Genomic DNA, 10554 nt, shown 5'->3' on the forward strand with positions numbered 1-10554 from the left:
CGGCGGGAGCGCCGCCGCACTCCCAAGCGGCGCACTTATCCAGTGCGCCACCGGGCCGGCCCATGACTTTCTCTTGAAGAACAAAATATGTTAGAGTGGTTTGGTAGAGCTGTAAGTTTTATATTTGTTGATTCTAGAGGTGGAAATAGTAGAAATTCAAGAAAGTTGAAAAAGATGGGGCAGCACACAGATATTTCACAATAAGTTGCAATTAACTATTCCCTTGTTTTGAATCCCAGTTAATAAACAGGTACAGAGAAACTCCAAGTAACTGTGAATGGCTGAAGAACTCCTTGGAGATTTTCAGGCTGATTTTGGTGATGTCTACACCATAGTCGATAATGAGGCATCTTAATTCTGTGTTGTCAATTATGTCATTCTTTATTTGAGTTTTAAAATGACACATTGGGATATGGTCACTCCAATTGCTGGAAAATGAAACCCATATACGTTATTAGGGATCAATCGGCATCTGATCATTATTTATATAATCAGAAATAATGAAAAGGTAATGTTCTTGGGCCAGTGTTCCATTCTGCATTTAAATTCTCTGAAATGACTTACTTTTAGAGTCTCCAAGAAGAGGTTGTGCTATTTCTAACAGCAAATAGGAGATTATTTTAAATTCTAGAAAAAAATAGGAAAAAAAGGAGCCAAATTCTGTATACTTAATCCTTGAATACACCTGCAGCTCTCACCTTGGGCTGCACTGCTGAAAGAAGAGATCAGTGGCTGTGTGATCTTGGATGAATAACTCAGTCTGTCTGTGCCCCAACTTCTTCAATATAAAATACTGATAATTTATGCCTACTTCAATGAGTTGTTTTGAGGTTTAAAAGAGATCTGCCTTGAAAAGTGCTTAGGACGGTGTTTGAAACATAGAAGTTAATGGATGTCAGTTATTGCAAATGCTAATTTTCAAAATATGTCTGTATCTCCAAGAACATTATAGTTCCTTTGGGGGCACCTGTCTTGCTGTTTTCACATGGTGCTGGTGTGATGCTGTACACATAATCATGCAAAGTAAATATTTGCCAGTTGAGTTTAACACCTCCTTTCAAGGAGTTGGCTCACACAGAGAATTGGAAAGGAGCAGGGCTAGGGAAATTTTTATTTTCATTTTTTTAGATTTTACAGCACATATTCATGACCCAGAAATCCACTCTGACTTATTCATGACTCATTTTATTCTTCAAAATTTGAGAACAAAACTTGATCTAAAAGTCTATTAGAGAATTAAGTAAGCAAACAAATACAGTTTCCTCTCAAGTTATTTAATAACGAAATAATATTTGTCTGGAGAATGCTTTCTTTGTAGCTAATGGTCAGATTCTCTACTCATTACTACCCTCTCTCTCCATCCATCCATCCATCCATCATCAATTTATCCATCAAATTGTCTTTGAACTCCTGCTATGTGCTGAGCAATGGGTTCCTGGTGCTGCGTAAGTATGTGCGTGTCCCATGCTCTCATGGTGCTTACAATATGGTGGAAAGATAGACCTCAAATAATCACACAAAAAAATGCAACCTTGTAATTACAAGAAGTGCTCTAAAGAAAAAGAGCTAGAGTGGTGTTTTCTGAAGAACCGAGGCATATGTATACATACAATACGTGTGTGTACGTTCACACACTTGTATGCTTACATACATATATGGATATACACAAATGCCCTACTTGTGTTTTTAGATCTGGGGTGTCATGAATCTTATTGGTCGACAGTTCCAGTCTAAACCAAACTGTTACTTTTATGTGGAATTGGTATGAAAACAGCCGGTCACATTTTCTTCATGCATGTTCCATCTCTCACTCTTTTCCAGCTATTAATACTGGCTGCCGTGTTGAGAACTAACAGGTACTGTGTTAAAAGTTAGAATGCTCCCAACAACACTATGAGGCAGGAGCTGCTATTATCATTTCCAGATGAAGTACTGGGCCCAGGGGAGTTCAGCACCTTGTGCAAAGTCAGCCATGGCAGCTTGTGTCTGTTTCCACATCAGACGCTCAGGGAAATGGATCCCGTGGAAGCCAGCAGTGTGCAGAATCCCCATGGAGATGCAGAAAGCACAAGTGTGGTGACAGTTCAGTCTGCAGCACAAAAGGTGGGCTTGGGAGGAGCATTAGAATTGGGATCTTATTGGCACCAACTGGCTTGACTGCTCCCGTCACTTCAACAGTCTCTTGTGTTCAGATGGCCTCTCATCTCAGCCCCTTCTGGAGGTGCCAGGCATGAATTGCAAGCTATCTTCTGGACACTTCTACCAGATAGTGTGCAACACTGCAAGCTCAGTAGAACCAAATGCATCATCCCCTTCACCCCCATCTTCTATTTCCCTCCTGTTCTCTCATTTCCACCTATGGCATGAACTTCAGATTCATCTTCAACTCCCCCCACTGCCAAAATAAAGTTGTTCACAAGGTGAGTTGATTGCATCTCCCAAATATTTTGCTCAGCTCCAAGATTCTTCACTCTTGTGGCTCTTGTCTGCTGGCATGGCTCCAAGAGTCCCTGCGAGGTGTCTTTCTCCACTGACATTCCCCTCCCCTCATTACTCAAAATCTGGGTCCTGTGCATGAAAACATGCATGTTCGCCCCGTGCCTCTCAGCTTAGGTGTCAAGAACCACCACTGTCCTTGAAATGTGAATGACTCTGGCCACACTGAAGACCCCAGAGGATTTTTGGGACAGGGAGTCAGTCAAGTTTCACCTTTGGGATAGACGCTGATGTCCGCAGATGTGCCGCTCTTTGAAAATTGAATTTGGTAATTCTCCAAAAGCACTTGGATCCTCCCCAGTGCCATGTTAGCAGGCCCTCCAAAGAAGCAGGCTCCCGACTGTCCTGAAACAATCTGGAAGGGACGCTAGCTGCTCAGAGCATCCAAGGCCAACTTTTCAGGGGTCTGTGCCAGCCTGTACTTCTGTGTAGCGTGTATTTTGGGCTGTGTAGATGGGAGCTGCATGTATGTGCCTGGGCGTGTGATCAGGTGGCATCTAAGTTTCCCAGGGCAGCGGGGAGGGGAAGGATATCTGGCCAAAGAGAGAAATAAGACCACTGAAAACTGCTAGTGATGGGACACTTTTCGAAGGACTGAATTTAAAAGAAAACTGACATTTATGTTTGCTCCAAATGTTAATGACTGCCAACATTTGCAAAGAACTTAATGGGTTTAAAAGCCTTTCACATATGCTATCTTCCTTAGTCCTTATAAAGAATTCCAGAGGAAGATCTTATTATTCTTCCACATACCTCTCCTTCAAAGTATTTATCACAATGATAATTATTTTGAGATTTTAAAAAATGGTTATCTTCCCTATTAAACTATAAGAACCATGAGGATAAAATCTTGTTTTTTCACTTAGCATTCTATGCCTACCACCTACAGCAATGCCCTGGCATGTGATAGCTGCTCAGTTAATATTCAGTGAATGAAGGAATTCTGTAAGTAAGCAAATGTATGAATGAGGCAGGGATATTATATGATAGAGAGTTGTATCAAAACATTGTCAATGGTAAAACATACCACAGACAAATATGCATTCAGGACTTATATTTTAAAATAACGGGAGATGCTTTTATTAATTATTATTATTATTATTATTATTATTATTATTATTATTATTATTATTATTATTATTATTATTATTATTATTATTATTTTACTTTATGCCTAATGCACCAACTTTTAATCTTGAAATAATTATAGATTCAGAGGAAGTTGCAAAGAAATGTTCAGGGAAGTCCCATGGACCCTTCATCCTTTCTCTTGCACTGTTGAGATCTTCCATAACTTCCATAGTACGATGCCAACAGATTTTTAAAAAGCCTGAAGAATAGAATGAATCGTACCTCGTAAAGTGGACCATCTCTCTTCACTGGGAGGCCAAGACGGCTGATCCTGGAAAAGCCCTGCCACCATCTGGGAAGCTTCCCTCTCTGCTTAACTCTGGTGAATACTGAGGGCAATGGATAGAAGGCTCCTGGGGCCCCCTGCAGGTGCATGTGGACCTGCACCCCAGAAGCACAGGTATTTGCTCCCCATCTCTGCGTTCCTTGGAGCTTCCCAGGGTCTCCTTGCCTGACCTCAGGACTTGAGTGCCCTGCCTCAGAGTTGGCTTTACCACTTTCCTGCAATTACTGGATCTGAGACATTCACTTTCAGCATTTGATAGCAATAAGAGTTAAGGAATAAATGTGAACATTTTTCACCTTTGTGGGTGTTATTTACGGGAATGAAAAATTGAATCTCTGGAGGCTGGTGTATGGTGCATTGGATCCTCCTTCTCTGGCAATATGTATTCTTGCCACCAAACAACTCTTGGAAAATGTTTGACAAATTAGAGGCCCAGTGTGTGTTTTTCTTTTGTAGTGCACCAAAGACATTCTAAGCAAAGTTGGCAGACCATTCGTCCCATCTGCCACTCCTTAATGTGCCAGAAATGAAACACTCTTCTTTGCTCCAGCCAAATCAGGTACTCCTTCCATAGACAGGTGTGAAGCTCAAAGACGAGTTAAAAGCATCTGATTTCTTAGAATCTCCAGTGTAGTGTCCTATTACCTTAGCACCTATCTCAGGGTGTTGAAATTGTTTATTCCATTCCCGCCCTCACCCTACACATGGAAACAAACTGGAAGATGAGAACAGGGATTGTGCCTCAAATAGTTCTCCCAGTGTTTGTGAATGCAGTGAAGAGTGAATTAAATCAACACCAAATGGCAATTCTTGATTTGTTTTGAATGAAATTTGAAATGACGAACTGCCCATCTTTACCAGCCAGTTAACCCAGCCAAATTAAATCTTAGGCCCAAACTTCTTCCATGTGTCATTCTCTGTTGGTGTCATCTTGGCATTGTTTTGGGAGCAGAACAGGCATGATTTTATTTTTATGTTTTCTCCTCCTCTATCTCCCCACATGTGCCTGTGGGTCAGGGTGCAAGGGAAGGAACAGACTGCAGAGGCACAGGAGAGAAACTTGCACCACTGCAGTCCTGAGCATGTGAGCCTTTCTGGGTGACTGAAATCTCCAGGAGATTACACATATAGAGAATTGACTATGCCATACATCCAGGGCCCATTCAAGCTTGGTTGTTCCCCAGAAAGACTCTTATTTTCTGTTTTGCTTTGCCTTGAATTATCTGACTTGGTTGTCCAGGTGATAATCTACCTAATCAGACAGTTGTCATGTATTTTGGTATTAGTTATATATACAGTGAGGCTAAACTCAGATTTTAAAAGTAAATGGGAAATGGGGACATTTTTTGATTATTTGATAGTTTTTAAATTATAGAGAAAGTAACATTTTCATTTCATTTATTTTACTTGTTTCTATTGGGATATTCTGGGATACTTCTGAATCACTCCAGGCAACCTGCTAGGGTCACAAAACCACAAAAGTAGACAGGCTGAATAATTCAGCTTTGTCTGAATTTGTGATTAGCCCCAGGACTTCTCAGGCAGATAACAAGATGCCAAAAATTAAAATTAGAAATTCTTCATGCTGAGAAAAACAAACATGACAAATGATTTTATAAAACAATACTGAGTCATATCATTTGGAACTTCTTTATTCCACAAATAATGTCACCCATGTACCATCTTTAACTTCCATAAGCAAATGCTTGTCTCCTAAGCAAAGGGCTTTAGGCTGCCAGAGAACATGGCATCCGACAAGCATGGTTGGTATGTCTCTTAGATGTGTCTTCTATCATTTCATTTCTATGTTTTTGGAGGTCTATTGTTCTGCTCCATTTGGTACCATTTCTTTCCAGCTTCGTAAGAACATATGGATTGATTGACCTTATTCTAGGTTCCATGGGGTTAGCAGAACATAAAAAAAAATAAAAATAAAATACATAGTTCTGTCTCCTGAAGTGCCTATTTATTTAATTTAGACCAACTTGGACAAACATTTCACCACTAGAAGAAGAATGTTTCCATTCAGGTCAGTATGTTAATTATAAAATGTGTTGTATAATTACTCTCAACATTAACCTTATAAACATGGCACTCCATATAGATATTTGATGGACATTAACCAGTGAAAATGGCTCACGTCAATGAATGACACTGAAAATTATTTGGACTTGAGCAATTTCATATGCAATACGAGGCACAACAGATTGCTTTTCTTGAGCCAAGAAATGAAACAAAGGATTCTTCTGTTATCTTGGTGAAGATGGTCAAAGTCTGCCATGGATAACGGATCCAGTCTTCCGAGGTGTGCTGCAGCTAAGTGGATGGTGCAGAAGTCTGATCCCGGGTTCCCACTACTGTATATCCCCAACCAGAGGATAATTCCTTCCCAAAGTCACATGTCACACAGCCCCTCTTCTTCTTTCCCTTCTGTTGCATTATGTCCTCACTCTCCTGGAAGTGACTAGTATTAATCTCAAATTTAGAAAGCTACTTTGAAGGGCCTTTCACTATCTGTCCTGATCCAGTGCTCTGAAATTTTTCCTGGTGCTGTTAAATATCACTGTATATTTTAGCCAAACATGATTGGAATTTTCTTTTCTTTTCCTCAATAGTCAATGTGTTCCTGCTGTGCAACAGAAGGAGAAAAATGTTTATTTCCATATTTATTTTGGGTGTCATGTCACCCCCAAGAGATTGATCATTTAAAACAAAGTATTTGGCGTTCTTCTTCAAAAGTGCTGGCTCTCTGCTCCTCTCTGTTCCACAGACAGCCGCATCCTCTCACGTGTTGCCAGCCACGTCCTTGAGACATGACAGTGAAGGTCACAGTAAGTTGATTTGGCCGTATTGAATGCCTGGTCACCAGGGCTGCTTTTAACTCCAGCAAAGTAGATATTGTCGCCATCAATGACCCCTTCATTGACCTCAACTACATGGTCTGCATGTTCCAGTATGATTCCACCCACGGCAAGTTTCATGGCACAGTCAAGGTAGAGAAAAGGGAAGCTTGTCATCCGTGGGAAGGCCATCACCATCTTCCAGGAGCAGGATCCCACCAACATCAAATGGGGTGATGCTTGTGCTGAGTATGTTGTGAAGTCCACTGTGTCTTCACTGCCTTGGAGAAGGGTGGGGCTCACTTGAAGGGTGGAGCCAAAGGTGATAAGGTCTGTGCCTTCTGCTGATGCCCACATGTTCATGATGGGCATGAGCCATGAGACCTATGAAAATAACCACACAATCATCAGCAATGCCTCCTGCACCACCAACTGCTTAGCCTCCTGGGCAAAGGTCACCCATGACAACTTTGGCATTGTGGATGGACACATGACCACAGTCCACACAGTCACTGCCACCCAGAAGACCGTGAATAGCCCCTCTGGGAAACTGTGGCACGATGGCCATGGGGCTCTCCAGAACATCATCCCTGCATCTACTGATGCTGCCAAAGCTGTGGGTCATTCCTCAGCTAAATGGGAAACTCACTCACTGGCACGGCCTTCCATGTCCCCACTGTCAATGTGTTGGTTATGGATCTGACCTGCCATCTGGAAACAGCTGCCAAATATGAAGACATCAAGAAGGTAGTGAAGAAGGCATTGGAGGGCCCCCTAAAGGGCATCCTGGGCTACTCTGAGGACCAGGTTGTCTCCAGTGACCATGCACTCTTCCTCTGATGCTGCAGCTGGCATTGCCCTCAATGACCACTTTGTCAAGCTCTTTTCCTGGTATGACAATGAATATGGCTATAGTGACAGGGTGGTGGACCTTAGGGTCCACATGGCTTCCAAGGAGTAAGAGCCCCCAGGACCACTAGCCCCAGTGAGGGCACGAGAGGAAGAGAGAGGCCCTGAGCTGCTGGGGAGTCCCTGCCCCAACTCAGTCCCCCACCGCACTGAGAATGACTTCTCCTTAGCACAGTTTCCATCCCAGACCCCTTGAAGAAGCGGAGGGGTCTAGGGAGCCCTGCCTTGTCATGTACCATCAATAAAGTCTCTTGTATGCAAAAAAAAAAAAAAAAAGTTCTGAATTAGCTCTCTCTTCTTCTCCAATAGTGACTTCAGCATAGGGAGGCATACCATGATGTCAAAAACAAAATCAAAACAAATAGAGTTTTTATGCAAGTTTTTTTAGCAGCTTTATTGAGATATAATTCGTACACCATACAATTTAGTCATTTAACATATACAATTCAATAGTTTTTAGTATATTCACAAAATTATGCAACCTTCACTGCTACCTAATTTTGATACATTTTCATCACCCCAAAAAGAAACTCTGTGCCCATTAGCAGTTGTTCCCATTCTCTCCTCCTTCAAGTTCCTGGCAACCACTAATCTACTTTCTGTCTCTACAGATTTGGCTATTCAGCACATCTCATATAAATGGAATCACATAATATATGATCTTTGCGACTGGCTAGTTTTTCTTAGCATAATGTTTTCAAGGTTAATTCATGTGGCATGCATTAGTACTTCATCTCTTTCTGTTGCTGAGTAGTGTTCCGTTGTGTGGATATATCACATTTTGTTTATCCTTTCATCATTTGTGGACATTTGGGTTGTTTCCACTTTTTGGCTATTATTGAATAATGCTGGTATGGATAATTCTGTGTAAGTGCTTGGGTGGACAGATATTTTCATATCTCTTTAATTTATACGTAGGAATAGAATTGCTGGGTCACAGGGTAATTCTGTGTTTAACACTTTAAGGAACTGCCAAACTGTTTTCCAAAGTGCCTAGACAATTTTACATTCTCACAAGCAATGAATGAGTTTCAATTATTCCACATCCTTGTCAACATTTGTTATTGAGAATTTTTTTTTATTGTAGTCATCCTAGTGGGTGTGAAGCGACATCAAATTGTGGTTTTGATTTGCAATTCCCTAATGACGAGGAAAGCTGAGTATCTTTTCATCTATGTATTGGACATTTGTGTGTCTTCTTAGAGAAACGACTTCTTGCTCATTTCCAGTTGGGTTATTTGTCTTTTTATTGCTGAATGTATTGTCTGATTCCTTTAACAGACATATGACTTGCAAAAATTTGAAAATATTTTCTCTCATTCTGTGGGTTGTCTTTTCACTTTCTTGATGATGTCTTTTAAAGCACAAAAGTTTTAAATTTTAATAAAATCCAATTTATCTATTTTCCTTCTGTCACTTTTGCTTTTGGTATCATATCTAAAAAACTATTGCCTAACCCAAGGTCACAAAAATTTACTCCTATGTTTTCTTCTAAGAATTTTATAATTATAATTTTATAATTTTTATAAATTATATTTCCAATGTTAACTGTAACATTTAGATCTATGATTAATTTTGGGTTAATTTTTTGCATGTGGTGTAAGGAAGGAATCCAGCTTTATTCTCTTGCAATCCGGGTTTCCCAACATTGTTTGTTGAAAGGCTACTCTTTCCTGCACTGAATTGTCTTGGCATCCTTGTCAAAAATCAATGGAACATAAATATAAGGGTTTATTTCTGAACTGGTATGCGAATCTGAACCTGTGACTTTGGTGTTACAAGGCTGTGCTCTACTACCAGCTGAGCTAACTGGCCAGCCCTGAGCTCTCAATTCTATTCCACAGATCTGTATGTCTGTTCTTATGCTGGTACCACACTGACTTAATTATTGTAGCTTTGTGGTAAGTTTTGAGATTGGGAAATTGTGAGTAGTTTTGTTCTTCTTTCTGAAGATTGTTTTGGCTGTTCTAGGTCCTTTGAATTTTCATATAAATCCTGGGATCATGTTGACCATTTCTGCAAGAAAGCCAGATGGGATTTTGGTATGGCTTATGTTGAATCTGTAGATCAGTTTGGGGAGTATTGCCATTTTATCTTTCTATTATATTATCAATATTTCCTTCAATTTTTAAAAATTTTTACCCACGAATGGGATGTCTTTCCATTCACTTAACTCTTTAATTTCTTTCTACATTGTTTTGTAGTTTTCAAAGCAGAAGTTTTATTCTTTGTTACATTATTCCTAAGTATTTTATTCATTTTGATGCTAATGTAAATGGAATTTTTTTCTCAAATTCTTTTTTGAATTGTACCTTGCTGGTGTATAGAAATGAAATTGGTTTTGTTGTTAATATTGTATCCTGCAATCTTGCTGAACTCATTTATTAGTCCTAATTTTTTTTTTTTTTTTTTTTTTTTTTTTTTTTTTTTTTTTTTTTTTACTGGATTCCTTAGGATTTTCTATATACAATATCATGTCTCCTGCAAATAGAGATAGTTTAATTCTTCTTTTCCAATCTGGCTGCCTTGTATTTCCTTTTCCTGCCTAATTACTCTAGCTAGAACCTACAGTACAATATTGGATAAAAGTGATGACAACAAACTTGTCTTATTCCTGATCTTAAGGGGAGCACATCCAATGTCTCACTATTAAGCATGGTGAAGCTTTCGTTTTTATTGTGTAGAACTTCTTGCTATCTATGCTAGAATGTTCTGTTGCAGGATATAGGTATACAGATATCAGGATATAAGACAGATAAGTAAATGACGAGCTCAGATATTGATCATTGGATCTTCTTCTGCTTTTTTTTCTTTATTTCAATTCTTTTTTTTTTTCCCCCTTTTTGTCTTTTTTACTGATCGGTAATGTGATCGCAACCCTCGGTGTCGCGC

General features: G+C 39.8%; 1 pseudogene; it reads left to right on the top strand.

The window, feature by feature from the left end:
- Nucleotides 1-6738: 6738 nt before the first annotated feature.
- Nucleotides 6739-7714, top strand: LOC103591998 (annotated as a pseudogene).
- The last annotated feature ends 2840 nt before the right edge of the window (nucleotides 7715-10554 follow it).

This window comes from Galeopterus variegatus, unplaced genomic scaffold (assembly GCF_000696425.1).
Source record: "Galeopterus variegatus unplaced genomic scaffold, G_variegatus-3.0.2 Scaffold1066, whole genome shotgun sequence".
NCBI lineage: Eukaryota > Metazoa > Chordata > Mammalia > Dermoptera > Cynocephalidae > Galeopterus > Galeopterus variegatus.